The sequence below is a fragment of the Myotis nattereri genome (assembly GCF_964212035.1).
Source record: "Myotis nattereri genome assembly, chromosome: 1".
Classification (NCBI taxonomy): Eukaryota; Metazoa; Chordata; class Mammalia; order Chiroptera; family Vespertilionidae; genus Myotis; species Myotis nattereri.
Genome location: NC_138075.1, coordinates 104,314,458 through 104,334,761, shown reverse-complemented (window position 1 = coordinate 104,334,761; position 20,304 = coordinate 104,314,458). Strand labels below are relative to the sequence as shown.

The window sequence follows — 20,304 nt, the reverse complement described above, 5'->3', positions numbered from 1 at the left end:
ATGCCCCTGGTTTGAGCCCTGAAAAACTGATGTCCCCAGAAGGTGCCCTGGGCCTCTGCTGAGGTGGCAATGGGGTAATGCCACAAGGGAGACTTATCCCAGCCTGGCAGGAGTGTTGATGTGCAGTGGCAGAATGTGGGCCTGGAGGTTGCACTTGTTTTGACACCAGAGTCAGGTGAGCAGCCCTGGCCCTGAGAGGAAGGGGGGTCTCTTTGGGTACCAGCTTTCTAGAGGGTCCTGCACAGGGTGGGGTGTCAGACTTCCAGCCTTTTGTCTTCTGTGTGCAGAGGGTCTAAAGGAGCAAATATAATGAAGACCTGCCCTCTTCTCAGGCTGCTCTGGTCATCATAGGGTGGGTCTTGCTGACTGTGTTGGCCTATGGGCACACCTGTGATATCTCAGAGGGCTCACCTAACTTTGGGGTGACAGGGCTCACTTTCTTTCTGCTTTGAGTATATGAACTGGGTCCATTTAATCCAGTCTTATAGCTTTAAGCAGAAATAAACCTGTCTGCCCCCATTCTGCCCTTAGTCACCACAGGTACTTTCCTTTGTGGTTTCTATCCAGTTTCTTTTCAGAAAGTTCTTCGTTTCTCACAGTTATGTGACAGGAGTCAAAATATAATGCTTTTTATGTAAAAGCTGTGGCTTTTATTCCAACTGCTAGTTTCCTAATAGAGGGGGCCTTCTAGCTCTTTATGCACATTTTCCTGCCTAAAACAGAGGGGCATAAACATTATAGTGGGAGACACATCACATAAACATTACAGTTTTTCCCTGAGAATGTATGTTTGCCATGGGAGATGACAGAAAATACCGACGAAAATATTGTGCAGATGATAGCAGTGGGTACATGATTTTGTGCGAGTTCTGTGGGCCAGACAGCGTGTGGCCAGTAGGGTAAGAAGGGTAAGAAGGACACATGAGTTTGGGCTGAGATTGTCCAGCAGGCCTGTTTGGAGGAGGATTTGTAGGTCAAAGAATGGATTGGATTATTACCTTTGATGAGATGTGCCCAATTAAAGTTTTTCTAGCCACTTTTGGTTAACTGTGGAAAGTGTAGTCTCTTAGTTTTCCTTTCTTTTTTGTTTTTTGTTTTTTAAAGTATCAACTTTATTTTTTTTTTATTGATGAAGATATTACATATGTGTCCTTATCCCCACATTACCCTCTACCCCCTCCCCCCCCCCCCCCCCCGTTCATGCCCTCACCCCCCCCGTTGTCCGTGTCCATTGGTTAGGCCTATATGCTTGCATATAAGTCCTTTGGTTGATCTTTCCCCCTTACCCCTCCCCTCCCCTACCTTCCTTCCAAGGCCCGACAGTCCAATCAGAGCCTCTCCATCTCTGGATCAGTCCTTGTTCATCAGTTTATGTTGTTCATTATATCCACAAATGAGTGAGATCCTGTGGTATTTATCCGCTCTCCAGTTCCATCCATGCTGTGGCAAATGGTAAGAGTTCCTTTTTCTTCTTCCTCTTCTTAAAGAATACCTTTCAGCATTTCATATAATGCTGGTTTGGTGGTGATGAACTGCTTTAGCTTTTTCTTATCCGTGAAGCTCTTTATCTGACCTTCTATTCTGAATGATAGCTTTGCTGGATAAAGTAATCTTGGTTGCAGGTTCTTGCTATTCATCACTTTGAACATTTCTTGCCTCTCTCTTCTGGCCTGCATGGTTTCTGTTGAGAAATCAGCTGACAGTCGTATGGGTACTCCCTTGTAGGTAACTGACTTTCTTTCTCTTGTTGCTTTTAAGATTCTCTCTTTGTCTTTTGCTCTTGGCATTTTAATTATGATGTGTCTTGGTGTGGTCCTCTTTGGATTCCTTTTGTTTGGGGTTCTCTGCGCTTCCTGGACTTGTAAGTCCATTTCTTTCACCAGGTGGGGGAAGTTTTCTGTCATTATTTCTTCAAAAAGGTTTTCAATATCTTGCCCTCTCTCTCCTTCTGGTACCCCTATAATTCTGATGTTGGTACGCTTGAAGTTGTCCCAGAGGTTCCTTACACTATCTTCATATTTTTGGAATCTCTTTTCTTTTTTCTTTTTCGGTTGGGTATTTTTTGTTTCTTTGTATTTCAAATCTTTGACTTGATTCTTGGGATCCTCTTGTCTGCTGTTGGATCTCTGTAAATTATTCTTTATTTCAGTCAGTGTATGCTTAATTTCTAGTTGGTCCTTTTTCATGTCCTCCATGGTCTCACTATACTTATTGAGGGATTCATTAAATTTATCGGCGGTTTCCATAAAATTCTTGAAAAACCTTATAAACGTGGCCTTGAACTCTGTATCCAGTCGTTTGCTTTCCTCCATTTCTGCCATTTGTGACCTGTTTCTTTGTCTCCGCATTTTGGCTGCTTCCCTGTGTTGATAGAGTGGCCCTGCGCGTCAGGTGTCCTGTAGGGCCCAGTGGCTCAGCCTCCCCAGTTACCTGAGGTGGACACTCTTGGTGCGTTGGTTGTTGTAGGATCACTGGGAGGAATTGACCTCCAGGCCAATTGGCTGTGAGAATCAGCTGTGTCTGAAGTGGGAGAACTTCTGTGCTGAAGACACCCTTCTGGGGCAAGACTTGCTTCAGTGGGGCTTTGGTCCTCACTGAGTCTGTCCCCTGAGTGTGTCCCTTATGGATCTGAGGAGTTGCAATCTGGATGGTCCCCCTCTGACCACTGGGTACAGTGGCTTCTGGATCTAAGGTGGTGCTAATTCAGCCTCTGCCTGAGGCCACACAGCAGGAGTCACGAAGAGACTCAGCTGTGAAGCAATGCAAGCCGCTGCGGGGCCTTGGGCCTTCTCTTGGAAGTTCCAGGTCTGCCTGGCTCGGCTGCAGTTAGCTACATTCACATGCTAAAGCCTCTGCCGCAGCCTGGGTGGGGCGGGGTCTCAGGGAGTCAAAGGGCAGAGCAAGCAGCTATGGCTGATTCTCCGCCCAGCCCTAAGGAGTCGCGCGTCTCAGTGACCGATAATTGCTGCCAGCGCCTCTGAGGGAAAGCCGCCCTCAAGTTCGTCCGCTGCCTGACAGTCCAGCTTCTCCCCGTATGAGTCCTGGGTCCCCAGAGACTTCCTGGAACCGGGGTTCAGAGCAGTCGGGAGCTCGTGATTCAAAAAGACAGCCGCGTCCTCAGGTGCCATCCTCTTTCCGCGCGCGAGCTGCCGTACCTCTGCACTTCACCTCCGCAGCTCCTCTGGCTCTCAGTGTGCTTTTCTTTCCTTCTAGTTGTAGAATTTACACTCAGCCAGCCTTCCTGTTGTTCTGGATGATGTCTGCTCTGTCTCTTGCGGTATTTTTCAATTGTTGTGGGAGGCGGCAATTTCCCGGTGTTTATCTATGCCGCCATCTTAGTTTCTCCTAGTTTTCCTTTTTAAAAATCTATATTATTGACAGTACTACATATGCCCCCCCCCCCCCCCGCATTGATCCCTTCCAGCCCCTACCCCCACCCCAGGCCTTCACCACACTATTGTCTGTGTCCATGAGTTATGCATATATCAAGTCCTTTGGTTGATCTCTTCCCATCTTCCCACCCCCTTCTTTTAACCACTTGCTTTGTTAAGATGGTAAAACACTCTTGTTCCAGAGGTTTTAAATTCAAATGCCTTGCTTTTGATAAAAGTTGAAGATTTTACATTATTTAAGACTGAACATGATTAGTTAGGGGAAAAAGTTTGATAGCCTATTAAAAGATGCATAGAAAATTTTTGGTTTCGTAGCACCCCTACTAAATAATGCATCTCTGATGTGCATCAGTAGTCATGAACCTGGAGATGTTGTCAGACGTGGTGAAATGCTATGCCTTCACACGTGGGAGCAGCCTTCGGTGGTGTTCCATGCCTCATAGGTAGGTGTTATCGACACAGCGTGTGAAAGTATCAATTTTCACTTTTGGGCTATTAAAGCTCAGTTTATATTCCTTTATGCTTTTGTGTGTCTTAGTAGAGCACTATTGGGGTAGATTTTTGCTATTTTATCACTTTTCTTACTCTACCTTCAAGGGCCAGAAACACAGGTTTTACATGTGACTTGCAAACTCTTAAACTCTCATAAATGGCTGAAGAGCTAGAAGAAAGCTACACCATTTGTCAGGAAAAAGAGGAAATCAATGCAAAAAGGTTCTGAAAAAGCTTATTAACACTCTTCCCCAGTGGTCATTTTGGAAGATTATAAGAAATAATATTAATGTAAAATATGCCCTGTGCACTAAAAAACAACAAGCCCTGGTCTCAGTAGGTTGGAACATCTTTCCATGCACCGGCAGGTCATGAGTTCAATTCCTGGTCAGGGCACATACCTGAGTTGCAGTTTTGATCCCTGGTTGGGGTGCATATGGGAAGCAACCAATTGGTGTTTCTCTCTCTCTCCAACCCCCCCCCCCCCCCACCCCTTCCTTCCTTCCTCTCTAAAATTAATTACAGAAAAAGCAACAAAAATCACAACCCAGGCAGTACTGTCCTGTCATGCATTTTTTTTTTGTCTAGAAAAAGAATCTTGTAAAGGAAACTAAACACCTGATTGAAGTTTATCCAATAAATTCATTCAACCATAATTTATTAATTTATTCAGTGTTTTTATGAAGTCTGATGGGGCTAATTACAATTGATATCTATCTTCCTTACAGATACAAACTCATTTTATTTCTAAGTGACTTTTCCCCCAACCACAGAAGGAGGAAAACATTCTCTTGTGACAAATATCTAACTCATTCTTGTGTTATGATAGAAATGACTAGCTTGACTTAAAAGTTATATTGTAGGATTATTTTCAGAAATTTCAAAGAAGAAAACATAATTTCTTTCCAAACATACCATTTTTCTCTTTTGATATCCTTTTATTTAATTCATGATATCTGAAGGCTTTGAGTTTTAATTTAAAACATTAGCCTGCAAATTCAAAATTGATATTTATGTACAATTTATACAAAATATGATAAAAATGAAGTTCTTCTGAATAAATGATGATCTTGGATTTTTGTTCCTGGAATGTTTTCCAAATTAAGTTCTATAAATGTATCTTTCCTTCAGTATATTTCTAATAGGTGTGTATATTGCCTTGTTAGAGGAGTTCTATTGTTTGCTTTCAGCAGAGAATGTGGTCAGATGTAATATGAGCTTGATTGGGGTTAAGTAAAATTCTCTAATTGAAACAACTATAGGAATGGCCACCTTTAGGAGAACCTGGTTCTTTTACTGAATTTTACTAAATGTGTGTAAATTAAATAATAAATAAATGATTGAGATTCATGTGTTGAGAACTCTTTCTTCAGCTGGCACAGAATGTTATGTAAACCTGAGCTCTGTGGGTTTGATACTTATCAGATTGCATTTTAAATGAAAATATACTTAGATTCCCAATCCTTTTCCAGTTTTGGTACCATGTAGGTGTAAGAAGAGAAAAATTTGACATTAAAAAAAATTAAGTCTGTGCATAATATGATTGTATTTGTCCTTATTGGAATAGCCTGTCACTAAACTTCTAGAAAATAAAAACTTTATGCATGCTTCTTCAGAAAGTATAGAGTTTAAATAAAAGTTAATATAAGATTTGTGTGCAGAGGTATGAAGTTAGAGGGGCTGGCTATTCATTTCAGGTCATGGTGTTGTTGCTGATAAAGCTGCCAGGTGGCATGGGAGATTAATCAGCCGGGGTCTCAGATGGTATTCAGAAAAGTAGCCTTTATTGCAGATGCACTATTGCTGTGACTCAGGGGAGTCAGTCTCCAAATCCTGAGTGATGAATATGGATGAAGCTTTCCCTTTATACCCTTAGTTTCTTTGTCCCCCAACTATGGATCAGGCTTCCAGGCTTTACAGCCCCCTGTGATTTGGGATGGGGAAGTGCGATTACACTCAGAGGCTTGGCCTGTCTGGTGCCAGTGCTGCTAACCCCCTCCGGTGATTGTATATGGTTCATGGTTTATGGCCTCTGTAAAATGGGAGTATTCCAGGAACAGGTTCTGCGTGGCAGGACAGGCATAAGAATGGAGTTAATTATTGGTTAGCAAGAGTGTGAGTCAGAATGCAAGTTACTGGCACAGATTCAGATAGCTACATTCCGTGCGCCACCCCCCCCCCCCCCCATGTCTTATTTTCCCTTTCATTCTCCCCTCTTGATCCTCAAGCTAGCCATATAGCCTTAGGGATTATAGAAGACTCAGGAGTTGGGGATAGGGTCACTTACTGCTCTCTACCTATTTCCTGCTGAGGAGGGACGTTGTTATTGGGTTCAGCAGCTTGAGTCTTCTTCGTCTTCCCTGAGGGGGTTATAATGGTAATTCTGCATCCTGGCTTGTAGCACCATTTGGAGCTTGAATGTCTCTAATCTGGAGGAGATAGATCGGGTTAAACAGTTGAGTAAGCATGGCCCAAAGATGATTACTAAGAGGAATGCTGAGGCAAGGGTAAGAAAGGAAGTAACCATGTGGTGAGATGACAAAGTAGAAGTCCTTAAGCAGTAGCTTGCTCACTTCTGGCTAGTCATTTGGTCGTTAGCTCTGTCCTATGGGTTTTTTTTATTATGTCTTGTACTACTTCAGATTGATTAGCATAGAAACAACATGCCTCTCCCAGTGCCTGGCAAATTCCTCTTTCCTTGGCAGCAAGGAGGTCCAGTCCTTGCCAGTTTTATGATACTACCTCTGCTAGGGAGTTAATTTGGTCCTGTAGATTCTCTAGAGCTGGTGAGACCTGGAGGAGGTCTTGTGCAGTGTCCCACGCTAAATTTTGTATTGCTGCTTGATGTACACCCCAGGATGCACCTGAAAGGGATAGGCTTCCTATGACCCCAAGTATTAAGGGGATCAACTGTATCTCCCGCTTTGTATGAGGGCTAGGGCCTGGAGGTCTTTGTGATAATTCTTCTCCATATAGAGTGATGCCTGGTAAGGGCCAAGCTAGATAACAAGTACCACTTCCTTCAGAGGGCAAGCATTTGTAAGCATTTGGCTTGCAGATCCATATAGTTTCATTTGGAGCACAAGTTGTATGGTTTATTGGTGGTGTTAGATTACAATTTGATATTCCTATTGGGTTGGTGCCTGGTTTGCTAGAAGTTAGATTATAGCAGGTCTGGGGATCTGGACTGGCAGACGCTCAGTTTGGTCTGGGTCAGTGGTCTGATTCATGGTAACATTGGTATTTTCATAAGGGTCAGGGTAGATGTGAGATGGTAGAGGAAAGCATAGCCAGCAGGATTCTGCTAGGACTGGCTAGGTCTGATTAAGTAATTTGTGCATCTGTTTTTTTGTGCAGGGTGGGGGTCTGTAGCTTTGTTTTTAATCCTTGGTGGGCAGAGAGTCTTTTTCCTGATTGATTAGTAACCTTAGGGGTGTCTGGGAAGAAGGGGATTGCTGTGACTAGAATTATTCTTCCAGGATCTTTCCCTCTTCTGTCAATTTGGATGCCCATAGTTAAACCTGTGATAAATCTGGTCTCAGTGACATTGAAAATGGTGAGACACACAGGATTGCAACTCCCAGGCAGGCAGGTGGTGGGGGCTGGTAGTTTTTCTAATCTCCCTGTCCTCCCTGTGGATATCCAGGTAGCCCAGGTGACACAGCTCCACTTAGAACAGTAGAACTCATTTAATTCAGGGCAGCCTGGATATCCTATTATTACCTTACTAGAGGTCTGATGCACCAAAATTCATGCAAGAGTAGGCCTTCATTCCCCTGGCTGCCAGCACCTGCTTCCCTCTGGCAACCAGGACCCAGGCTTTCCTCTCAGCCCCAGCTTCAACCACAAGGTCATCCGGAAGGATGTCCGGTTTAATTAGCATATTACACGTTTATTATTATAGATTTGGTATTGGTTCCTAACAGATATACTTATTATTGTGGCTGTATTCCTGCTGCCAGCCTAGGTTTCCACAGCCTGTTATAAAGTCATAGGGATCAGTTGTCTGGCATACATGGAATACAACCAATGCTTGATTAACTTCCTTTATCGGAGAGGAGGAATTTAAAACTTTTTGGTCCCCCACTCAGCTTGCTTACTTGTAACTTCCAGGCTACAGGATGAGTGGAGAGGTTTCCGGTACCTGTAATACCTGTATATAGAGAGGGGAGGCCAAAAGTAACAGTAAAAAAAAAATCAGTCTCATCTTGGTTGGGGACAGCAATAAATTCCTTTGCTATGGAGGAGGTAGTAATTTATAGTGTTTCTGTGTCTCAGCAGGGGCAGAAGAGTTCTCCTCCTGGTACTAGTCTAGGGTTCTGGCGACACTCATAAAATGACAAAATAAGAGTTATTAGAAAGATAAAGACAATATTATCCAGAAATATCAGAGCATATTACTTTTAGGGGGCCATAAGAAAAATATTAGTGTAAGGAAGAATTCAGCAGGGTGTTATCTGAATTCCTTGGAACAGGTCAGTCAGCCAAGTCCATCATCTTCTTGAGGATAATCTGCAGGGGGTGTTTCTGGTCGGAGGTCACCTTCCTCTCAGGCTGGGCGTCACTCTGCTGGTGGGCTGCTTTCACCCAGGAGTGGTGGATCCAGGTGTTCAGTCTTTCAACTTTGAGAGCTGTGGGGGTAGTTAGCATGACTGGATAGGTTCCCTTCCAAGTTGGCTTAAGGTGCTCCTTTTTCCAGTCCTTTACCCAAACCTGGTCTCCAGGCTTATGAGGGTGCACAGCCGTAATGGGCAATCAGTCAGTAACTCATCTGTGGACTTCAAAGATAGTTTTCCCAAGTCATTGTAATTGCTTCTGAATTTCTAAGTTTCCTATTTCCCCCAAACTTCCCTTTGGCAGAATTAAGGAAGGGGTCTGCCATATAGAATTTCAAAGTGAGAGAAACCTACCCTGGCCCTTGGGGCACAGTGTACCCGCAGGAGTACAAGAGGCAAGATATCTGTCCAGGGTAAGATTGTCTCTTGGCATAGCTTAGCCATAGCCTGCTTGAGAGTCTGGTCCATGTGCTCTACTTTCCCTGAGCTCTGGGGTCTGTAAGCTGTATGTTCCATTTAATTCCTAAGGCCTTCGCTACTTGCTGTACCACTTTGGCTACAAAAGCTAGGCCATTATGTGATCCTATGGTTAGAGGCATTCCATACTGCGAAATTATGTTTTTCAGCAATACCTTAGTGACTTCTCTTGCCTACTCTGTGTGAGTAGGATATGCCTCAACCCAGCCTGAAAAAGTGCAGATAAAGACTGAGGTATTTATTCCCTCTACTAGGCCCCATTTCTGTAAAATCTACCTTTAAGTTCTCAAAGGGAGCTTGCCCCCAGCGTTGTACTCCCATTGGTCCTACAGGACCCTGCCTTGCATTGTTCTGTGTACAGAGAAGGCAGCGCTGAGAGATTGAGTAAGAGATTGAGGCACATAAGGAGGGAAGACGGCAATTAGGTAGTATCTGCTTAACAAAGCCTCTAGGGCAGTCTTCCCTAAATGAGTAAATTCATGCTGCTGGAGGACTACCTGTGGGCTACTGTTCTGGGACATAGGCCCTATGATCTGTGAGTGTCCACCAACCTTCTTCCCGAGGAGTGTATTTCAGAGGTTCAGGTAATTCAGGGGCCAATATGATCTACAAAGGTGCTACTTGTTCTTTAGCAGCCAGCTTGGCTGCTGCATCTGCATAACAGTTTCCTTCTGACACTGAATCCTTCCCTTTTTGGTGACCTTTACAGTCACCAAATACAGGCTATTTCCTTGGGCTCCCAGGCCACTTCTAGTAATTTTAGGATTTCATTCTCGTTTTTGATTCCTTTCGCTCCAGTGGTCAGGAGTCCTCTTTCCTTGCATATACCCCCGTGGATATGCAGGTGGCAGAGGCATAGTTTGAGTCGGTGTAAAAGTTAGTGCGCTTTTCCTTGCTAAGTTCTAAGCTCTGACCAGGGCCAAAAGTTCTGCTCTCTGTACTGACCATCCTTCGGGCAGATCCTGTGCCTCTACTGTCTTAAAGTCTGATACTACTGCATATTCAGCTCGTCTTTTCCCTTCATCTAGAAACCTGCTCCCATCTGTATAAAATATAAGATCCTGATTCTGGAGAGGCTGGTCTGTTAGACCTGGTCGTCTGGAGTAAACCTCCTCTAAGACTTCTAGGCAATCATGCTCAGGGGCTCCCTCAGCAACGGGTAAAAAGGTGGCAGGATTAAGAGTCCTCACTGCTTCTAGTTGTACCCATGGATTTTCACATAGGAGCCCCTGATACTGGGTCATCCGAGTATGAGTCAGCCAGTGCTGCCCCCTTGCTTCCATTAGGATGATAACAGCATGAGGTACTTTTACATTTAAGTTTTGTCCCAGGGTATGCTTATCTGCTTCTTTGACTGATGCCTTGGCTGTGAGGGTCCTGAGACATGGGGGCAACCAGGTCAATCTGTTTGGAGAGACAGACAAAGGCAACCAGGTCAGTCTGTTTGGAGAGAGAGGCTACTGGTCTTTGCCAGGGTCCAAACTCCTGAATTAGAACTCCTAGGGCTACCCTTGTTCTCGTGAATGAAGAGGGTAAAGTCAAGTGTCACATCTGGTAGCCCTAGTGCAGGGGCCTCAGTGAGCTTTGCCTTTATGGTGGTGAAGGGCTTTTCCTGCTCAGGACCCCAGTCAATGGTTACCTTCTCCTCTCCTTTTAAAGCTTCATAGAGGGGCTTAGCTAGATCTGAAAACCCTGGGATCCAAATTTGACAAAACCCTGCTGCTCCCAGGAATTCCCGAATCTGCCGCCGAGTACTAGGGACTGGAATAGCACATACTGTCTGCTTCTTCTCAGTCCCTAGTCTTCGTTTCCCTCGAGTGATTGGGAAACCTAGGTACTTGACTTCTCTCTGACAGATTTGTGCCTTTTTCTTGGACACCTGATAACCTGTTTCAGTTAAGAGTCTCAGAAGGGCTTGTGTTTCTTCCCAGCACTGAGCTCGCCTGGAGCTAGCCAGTAGGAGATTGTCTACATATTGGAGTAGAATGCACTCCAAGTCCTGTCCTTGAACAGATCAGATGCTAGCATTCCGCTAAAAAGAGTCGGGGAGTTCTTGAACCCTTGTGGCAGTCTGGTCGAAGTGAACTGCTCCTTGGCCCCCGTAGTTGGGTTTTCCCACTCAAAGGCAAACAGGGGCTGACTGGAGGGTGCCAACTGAAGGCAGAAAAAGGCATCTTTCAAATCTAGACATGTAAATCATTCCGCCTCTGATGGAATGAGTCCCAGAAGAGTGTAGGGGTTCGGCAGCACCAATGCAGGGTTATAACAGCCTCATTAACAGCCCGTAGGTCCTGCACCAGGTGGTAATCATGAGTCCCAGACTTTTTTACGGCCACGAGAGGGGTGTTCCATAGAGACTAACACCCTTTAAGAAGTTCCCACTGAACCAGCCGGTCTAAGTGGACCTAGATTCCTAGGTGTGCATCCCTTGGAATTGAATATTGGCAGATTTTGACAGGCTGTGCCCAGGCTTCAAGTCAGTTAGTACTGGGGTGTGGTTTTTGGCCATGCCAGGGGGATTTCCTTCTGCCCAGACCAGTGGGAATTCTTCCTCTAATTCAGGCTCTAATGGTGAGTCCTTTGGGAGGTATAAAGTCTCCATTCTTCCTCCCTGGGCACTGCTAAGGACAGGATCACTGGAGAGGTCTCCTCAACTAGGTGCAACTGTGCTGAGCTATCTGGGGCAAAGGTGATTTCTGCTCCCATCTTGGCTAAAAGTTCTCTACCCATTAAAGGCAATGGACAATCTGGCAAGTACAGGAATTCATGGATCACTTGGTGGCTCCCAAGTTGTCATGGGCAAGGGTGGCAGAACGGTCTACGGGGTCTGGTCTCCAGTAGCTCCAATAATGGTGACCTCCTTTTCTGAGAGAGGAGCTACCTTCTAAGTGACTATCGAGTGCTCAGTCCCCCATATCAACATAAAGTTCACAGTCTGGCCCCCAGTTTTCATTCTGACCATGGGATTGTGGGGGCCCAGTTGGAAAGAGCCCAGTCTGTCCTAGTCTGAGTTGGCTGCCGCCAGCCCAATGAGATCTGACTCAGGCGGTTCCAGCCGGTAGCAGTTGGATGGGTTGGACAACCCTGACTTCCATTTCTGGTGGTTTGGACATTCATTCTTCCGGTGTCCAGATTCCTTACAATAGGCACACTGATCCCACTTAACGTTTGTCCTCCTTCCTCCTGGCTTGGAAGCTTGACTCTTTAATAGCCGCCACTATCAAGGTTGCTTTCTTTTTCAGTCTCTCCTTCGCTTCCTTCTTAGCTGTCTTGGTTGATGAAAACCTTGTTTGCTATTTCTAGCAGCACGGGTGCATTTTCCCCCTGCAAATCCTTCGAGCTTCTGTAGCTTCCTCCTTATATCAGGCTGAGCCTGACCTACAAAGGCTGCATTGACCATAGTTTGATTTTATGGGGCTTCAAGGGTCAAAAGGAGCATAGGTTTGATATGCCTCACAGAGTCTATCATAGAAGGCTGCTGGACTTTCATCAGGTTTCTGGAAGACCTCAGAGGTCTTGGCCATATTGGTGGGCTTATTGGCCTTGGCCCTGGGCCCCTGGAGGAAGGCCAGTCAGTATCTCTCTAGCCTGGCCCTTCTGTCTTCTGACTTTGGGTCTCATCTGAGTTCCTCATTTGGGAAGATTCCCACTGTGGGGCTTGTAGGAGGCAGCTGATCAGTTATTCTGTCTCATCATTAATGTTTCTATCTCTTACTCCATCTTCCTTCCTCTCTCTCTGAAGTTAATAAAAATATATTTAAAAAAACTAAACAAAATGAGTTTTAAGGCTGCAGTAGCAGAGCATTATAGCGAGTGCATGGGGCCATTTGTGAATTTACCCGTGGCCTGGCACATCCAGGAGCAAGCCTTGAGCTGGTTTCAGAGTGCTAATGGGAATGGTTACAGGATACTTATTTACACTGATTTGTCAAATGCTTACTTTTCTTGGCTGGTGATCAGAGCCTTTTAACTAATCATGCCTTTACATTCTGTCTGTATATAACCCCCCTCTGACAGTAGCATGCAGGAGGTGTAAATAAAACGAGTTCCTCCTAGCACTCTAAATTTCTTCATGTATAAAACAATATCATCACTAACACCAGTGATTATAATATACTAGTGCCGCGGTGCATGGATTCATGCACATTGAAAGGTAATTAATTAGAAGGTTCCCGGTGGGGTGGGACTGGGCAAGACGGGCTGTAAATGCCCTAGAGCCAACCTCCCGCAGTTCCTCCCCTGCTGGCCGCACTGTGGGGGTGTCGCAGCTCGAAGGGTGTCTGCGGAGTGAGTGGGGTCCCTAGGCCTGGCCTGTGGGGATCTGACCGAAACTGGCTCTCTGACATTCCTTGAGCGGTACTGGATTGCGAGAGAGCAGTTCACCGCAACTCGGCAGCACCTGTGTTGAGTGTCTGCCCCTGGTGTTCAGTGCATGCCATAGCTACCTGTCAGAGCATCTGCCACCTGGTGGTCATTGCTCGTCATAGCTACCAGTCATAAGGTCAGTCAGTCAGTTGGAAGGTCGCTTAGCCTTTTATATATGCATAGATAACATCCTTTCTTTGAGAAGTTTCAAAGGAATCTAGGCCATGGCACATGAATTACTTTGTTAAAATGATGAGCATTCCTGTTTGTCCTTGAGATTACACTGTGTCTGCTTTTTAATAGTAGTAGTTAACTCTGGGAGCAAAATTCATTCCATTTTCCCAAGGTGGAGATTATTATAATAACTATAATAGTACAAAAATTGATTTTAAAATGCTTTAGATACACATACACATGGATTTGCCATTTTGTCTTTGCAAAAAACCACATACTTCTATGTACATCTTCAGATGTGGCCTTCATTTCCCCCACTTTCCCCCTCCCCTCCTTAACTGTGTAGGTGGATAATTCTGGAAGCTAAGACAAACGTTTTTTATTTGAGATTAGCCCCAGGAAAACCTGAGGTCTGATGAAAACGGTCTAAGGTGTATTCCTACTCATCTGACTAGATTGCCTCTTGATGCTTTTCCAAATTTTTGATACTGAGTTCTTTGATCAAGTAATTATTTTAAAGAAAATAATCACATCATTACTTCTTTTATATTCTTACTAGGGGTCCAGTGCACGAATTTGTGCACCTTGAAAAGAACGGTGGGCCGCAAGGCTGCAGTGGGCACAGGGGCAGGTCTCTGAACACCCTCTGAACACCCATCCTCTGAACACCCTCCCAGCCTCTCCCACCATGGCTCCAGGTCCCCTGTCTGCTGACAAACCCGATCACACTGCTGCCGTTCCCACGTGCTGACGGCGCTGGCCCTGGTTGCACCTGTTGATTGCACGGAGCGATTGGGGCCGGTACCATCAGCGGGTGCGAGAGGCAGCTATTGCCCCTATTGCTCCTCAGTAGCAGGTGGAGGTGGAGAAGCCCTCAGGGGCGATTGGGGCCTGCAGCCGCCACTTGCATTCGCTGACAGCACTGAGCGATTGGGACTGGCGCTGGGCGCCAGCAGCAGGTGCAAGCAGCGGTTTTGGTGGTGGCTGCAGGTGCAAGCGGGGCTGGTGCTGGCAGTGGGTGCAAGCAGGGCTAATGTTGGCAGCGGGTGCGATTGCTGGACAGGAATGTGGTGCACAGGAGCAAAGAATTTTTGGTAACCACCATAGGCTTGCCCTGATGACAGTGACTGGTGCCCTGCCTTGGTCTGGCGCCCCCACTCACCTGTCTAGCATCCCGCCATGGCTGACACCCACCACTTTCCATGCTCTTTCACCTGCTGCTGATGCCTGCCATGTTCTGCGTGCACCCCCTGGTGGTCAGTGCATGTCATAATGACTGGTTGTTCGGTTGTTCTGCCATTCGGTCTATTTGCATATTAGGGTTTTACATATATAGATTATTTTCTACCTTATTTCCCATACCTTTGTTTTCTGTTGTCCTATTTCTTTTTTTGTTGTTATATTCTGTATTATTTTTTTAAAATTAAATCTTTATTCAGATTATTACAGTTGTTCCTCTTTTTTCCCTGATAGCGCCCCTCCACCCGGTTTCCACCTCACCCTCTGCCCTTAACCCCCCCCCCCCCCCCCACTGTCCTCATCCATAGGTATACGATTTTTGTCCAGTCTCTTCCCACACCCCCCACACCCCTTCCCCCCCGAGAATAGTCAGTCCACTCCCTTTCTATGCCCCTGATTCTATTATATTCACCAGTTTATTCTGTTCATCAGATTATTTATTCACTTGATTTTTAGATTCACTTGTTGATAGATGTCTATTTGTTGTTCATAATTTATATCTTTACCTTTTTCTTCTTCTTCCTCTTCTTAAAGGATACCTTTCAGCATTTCATATAATACTGGTTTGGTGGTGATGAACTCCTTTAGCTTTTTCTTCTCTGTGAAGCTCTTTATCTGACCTTCAATTCTGAATGATAGCTTTGCTGGGTAAAGTAATCTTGGTTGTAGGTTCTTGGTATTCATCACTTTGGATATTTCTTGCCACTCCCTTCTGGCCTGCAAAGTTTCTGTTGATAAATCCGGAGACAATCTTATGGGTACTCCCTTGTAGGTAACTGACTGTTTTTCTCTCGCTGCTTTTAAGATTCTCTATGGAGAGATCTGTAGATTCCTCTTCTTTGGGTTTGGAGGTGCCCAGATGAGGCCCAGCTGTGAAGCAATGCAAGTTGCTGTGAGGCCTTGGGCCTCCTTTTGGAAGTTCTGGGTCTCTTTGACCCAGCTGCAGTTTGTTAGGTAATTTTCAGATTGCAATGGGCCAGGTGTTTCATATGCAAAAGCCTCTGTGCACAGCTTGGGTGGGGCGGGGTCTCAGGGGACCAACAGGGTGGAGCAAGCAGCTATGGCTGCTCCTCAGTCCTACCCTAAGAGGCCCCGAGTCTCAGTGTCCCAGTATTCGCTGCAAGCACCTCTGACAGAAAGCCACCCTCGAGTTCCACCCGATGCCAGACAGTCCAGTTTCTCCCCATATGAGTTTGAGTCCCCAGAGACTCGCCCAGAACTGGAGTTCAGAGCAGTCGGGAGCGTATGTCTCCCTCCCAATTGAAAAAGACAATCGTGTCCTCAGTTGCCAGCCCTTTCTGTGTGTGCCAACGTACCTCTGCACTTTACTTCCGCACCTCCTCTGAGTCTCAGTGTGCTTTTCTCTTTCCTTCTAGTTGTAGAATTTCCACTCAGCCAGCCTTCCTGTGGTTCTGGATGATGTCCGTTTTGTCTTTTAGTTGTATTTTTGAAGTGGTTGTGTGAGGCAGCAATTTCCGTTGTTTACCTATGCTGCCATCTTCTGTTATCTCCTGTTGTCCTATTTCTTTATGTTTCAACTAGAAGCCCAGCATGGAAAATTGCGTGGCCTCGCCTACCTGCACACGCAGCCTTGCCCACCCGCATGCGCCTCGCCAAGTTCGCAGCCCTTCCCACCCACGCTGGTCTTTGTTCATTGTGGCGTTAGGTCCACAGGCCTTTTATAATATAGATTGGGGCTGAGAACGAATGTGTGTTAAAGTAGTAGTTGTTAGTTGACATTACTCATCTACTTTCTTCTTATTGATATTTGAATATCATGGGATTTTAGGGAAGATTTTTAAAAAATGCTGGCAAACATTTTGTGAGGGTTCTTGTCCTGTGGGTCTATAATGATAACATGCATTTTAAAAATAAGTGATGTATTCATATGGCTCAGAATTCAGAAGATAGAACTAACACTACCATCTCCAAGCTATCTTCATTTCTTCCTTGGAGAATTTCAGTGGTGTGTGTGTGTGTGTGTGTGTGTGTGTTTGTGTCCTACAGTTAGTTTAGTTTATTCAAGCATAAGGAAGCACCTCTCCTTCATTTTACAGAAACAACAAGCTATTTTCTACTGTTTCCCTTATTTTAAAAAATTATGTAAACTAATGTTATAGGATTTACAAAAGATGATTTGAATGGTGGGAAGTATGTGTGCTCAATAATCTGAAAGCACACTTGCAGTCCATGATTATCATTTTTTACTTCCCATAATGTTATCATCTCCAGGTTCGTAGAGTTTTGACAAAAGAAGAATTATTAGAAAAAATGATGGGTCTTATTACTAGAAATAATAAAAGAATTAGCAGCGGAAATTTAGTAGATTGTTTTTAAAAAGAAAAATTAGCATTCAATTAGTTTAATTTGAATCCCTAATAGACTAATGAAATAACATTTTTGAAAATGTGTAAATATCTATAAGATAATGGAATCTGGACTTTAAAGTAGTAATCATCTTACAAAAATGTTATTGCTTTCCTTGATAGCTTTATAGAATTACTTGCTTTACAAAAAGGGTATAGGTATTAAGTATCATGATATTAATAAAGCATTTTTTGGGGGAAATCTTACATACCAAATTAACTGAATTGGATAAAGAAATGGTATATGTGTACTAAACTGTTCAAAGAAGTAATGATTATTGCAAAATGTCAAATTGAATAGAACCACAGGGTAATGTGTATATATATTTTTAATAATCTGGAATCATTACTTATGCAGTATATTAGTGAAATTTATAGATAATGGTGGATGGGGTGCCCTTTTTTTTATGAGTGTTAGTGAGAATGAAGCAAACACAGAGTTAAACTTTCAAGTTTAGTATATCAGCAAAAGTTTGCAAATAGCTAACTAATGTATCTGAGGAGAAAAAAACAAATCCATGTGATCAAAGTAGGGAAAAACCTAGTGACCACATGATTGTTTTAGGAGACAAGTAGTAAAATGACAGTTGGGAGAGAGGAATGTGGACCAGCCAGGCACAAATGACCTCGCCAGAGAGGAATGGGACCAGCCAGGCACAAATGAGCTCATGAGAGCTAAAATATTACCTCTTTATTATATAAAACTAGAGGCCCGGTTCACAAAAATTTGTGCACTCGAGGGGAAGAGGGGGTCCCTCAGCCCGGCCTGTGCCCTCTCGCAGTCTGGGACCACTCGGGAGATAACGACCTGCTGGCTTAGGCCTGCTCCCGGGTGGCAGAGGGCAGGCCCAATCACTAGGTGCAGCCCCTGGTCGGGCTCAGAGCAGAGCCAATTGGGGAGTTGGGGCGCCGCCACTGTCATGCACAGAGCAGGGCGGATCGGGAGGTTGCGATGCCACCCTCAGTCACGCTCAGGGTAGGGCCGATTGGGGGGTTGGGGCACCGCCCCCTGTCACACTCAAGGCAGGTTCGATGGGGAGGTTGCAGCGCCACCCCCTGTCACGCACAGAGCAGGGCCAATCAGGGGTTTGGGGCGCTGCCCCCTGTCACTCACAGAGCAGGGCCCATCAGGGGGGTTGGGGCTCCATACCCTGTCACGTACAGAGCAGGGTTGATCAGGGGGTTGGGGAGCTCCCCCCTTTCACGCACAAAGCAGGGCCGATCAGGGGGTTGAGGAGCTCCCCCCTGTCACTCACAGAGTAGGGCCGATAAGGGAGTTGGGGCACCGCCCCCTGTCACACACAGAGCAGGGTGGATCAGGGGGTTGGGGTGCTGCACCCTGTCACACTCAGGGCAGGGCCGATGGGGAGGTTATGGCTCTACCCCGTCACACACAGAGCAGGGCCCGTGGGGGGCGGTAGGGGCGTCGCCCTCTATCACCCACAGAGCAGGGCCGATCATGGGGTTGGGGCGCCGCCACTGTCACACTAAGGGCAGGGCCGATGGGGAGGTTATAGCTCTACCCCATCACACACAGAGCAGGGCCCTTGGGGGGGGGGGGTTGGGGCGCCGCACCCTGTCACACACAGAGCTGCAGGGTGATCAGGGTGTTGGGGAGCTCCCTCCTATCAGGCACACAGCAGGGCTGATCAGGGGGTTGGGCTGCCTTCCCCTGTTACGAACAGAGCAGGGTGGATAGGGAGGTTGTGGCCCTGCCCCCTGTCACACACAGAGCCCCAGGGCGATCAGGGGGTTTGGTCGCTGCCCCCTGTCACGCTGATCCTGGGGCCGGGAAGCCTCGCGGCTCCGCTGATTCTGGTGCTGGGAGGCATATTACCCTTTTACTATATAGGATAGAGGCCTGGTGCACGGGTGGGTGCCGGCTGGTTTGCCCTGAAGGGTGTCCTGGATCAGGGTGGGGGTCCCCACTGGAGTGCCTGGCTAGCCTGGATGAGGGGATGATGGCTGTTTGCAGCTGGTCACACACCCTTCAGGGTGGGGGTCCCCACTGGGGTGCCTGGCCAGTCTGGGTGAGGGGCTGAGGGCTGTTTTCAGGCTGGCAGGTGACGGACGCTCCCAACCGCTCCTTTTTTTCTTTTCTCTTTTTATTCTGGGCCAGCTTTAGCTCTGAGGCTCCAGCTCTTAGGCCTCCGCTGCTGAAAGCATGTATCTGCTTTGTTTCGGTTCTATAATCGAAACAATGTATAACTCCAGCTCTGAGATCCCGGCTCACTGAAAGCAGGTTTCTGGGGTTTTGTTTAGCTTCTATATTTGTTACAATGTTTCAAACTGCAGGCTCAGAGGCCGGCAAGGCAGGCTGGGAACATTGGATTCCTCCGTCACTGAAGCAAGCAAGCCTCACGTTAGTTTCAAGCTGCCAGGCTGCCGGCCGCCATCTTGGCTGGCAGTTAATTTGCATATCGCCCTGATTAGCCAATGGGAAGGGTAGCGGTCGTACGCTAATTACCATGTTTCTCTTTTATTAGATAGGATTGGAATACTCAACTTTTTGATTAGTTGGGCACTATTTACCTGCTGGAGAAGAGATGAAGTGGAACCAATGAACCAAGGCACCAGCATCTGAATTCTTGTTTCCATAAATATTGTCCCTATTTTATACTTGTTTAGGCTTAACCTTACCGTACTTGGACTAGCTTATGAAACATGTTATTGATAGTAAGTGACTAAAGTGAAATCGAAACCCACAGGTCTGTACTCTCCAAGCACAGAACTTTTTTCTTGCTACACCAAAAAAACCTTTGTATTGGACCATTCTGAGACAGTATCAGTAGTTCATTGTTCATTTTAGGAAGTTGTCAGGGATATTATGTCTACATGGGCAAAGGAGAGGATAAGATTACAGTCTCTAATGCAGTAATGATGGGTTTCCCCTTTGACTTAAAGAGTCTCACATCCACAAATGCATGTCTCTTTTGGACCAAGAAAAATAATGGTCTCAAAAATCAGTATGGCATCTTAGGCATCTTTATATCTTCAAATTTATGTATCAGGCATATGTTGTATAATCTGAATGATGCTAAGAATTTGTCATATTGAATGATTTATGTACCCCAAAGTCTAATAAAATATCTAGATATGAGAACATTATTGATATGAATTAATAAATAGGTAGAGATGAAGGAATTAAAATTAATTTCTAATTCACATTGATTTTTAAAAAAATACCAATTTTATAGAAACTTTTGGAGAATTAAAGTGATAAAATTGCAAAGTATATTCTCA

At 45.5% G+C, this 20,304-nt stretch overlaps 1 protein-coding gene and 1 pseudogene across 8 annotated transcripts in view; one reads left to right on the top strand and one right to left on the bottom strand.

Moving 5' to 3' along the window:
• Positions 1-10,161, bottom strand: part of LOC308528133 (glyceraldehyde-3-phosphate dehydrogenase-like) — a 47,137-nt pseudogene extending 36,976 nt beyond the window's left edge. The window contains exons 1-2 of the transcript in view: positions 9,863-10,161; positions 7,985-8,037 (exon numbers count right to left, since the gene is read on the bottom strand). The product of the transcript in view is annotated as a glyceraldehyde-3-phosphate dehydrogenase-like (transcript). The remainder of the gene's footprint in view (positions 1-7,984; positions 8,038-9,862) is intronic.
• The window catches only part of PARD3 (par-3 family cell polarity regulator), an 823,338-nt gene that overhangs the window by 196,572 nt on the left and 606,462 nt on the right, over positions 1-20,304 (top strand). The window lies entirely within an intron of this gene.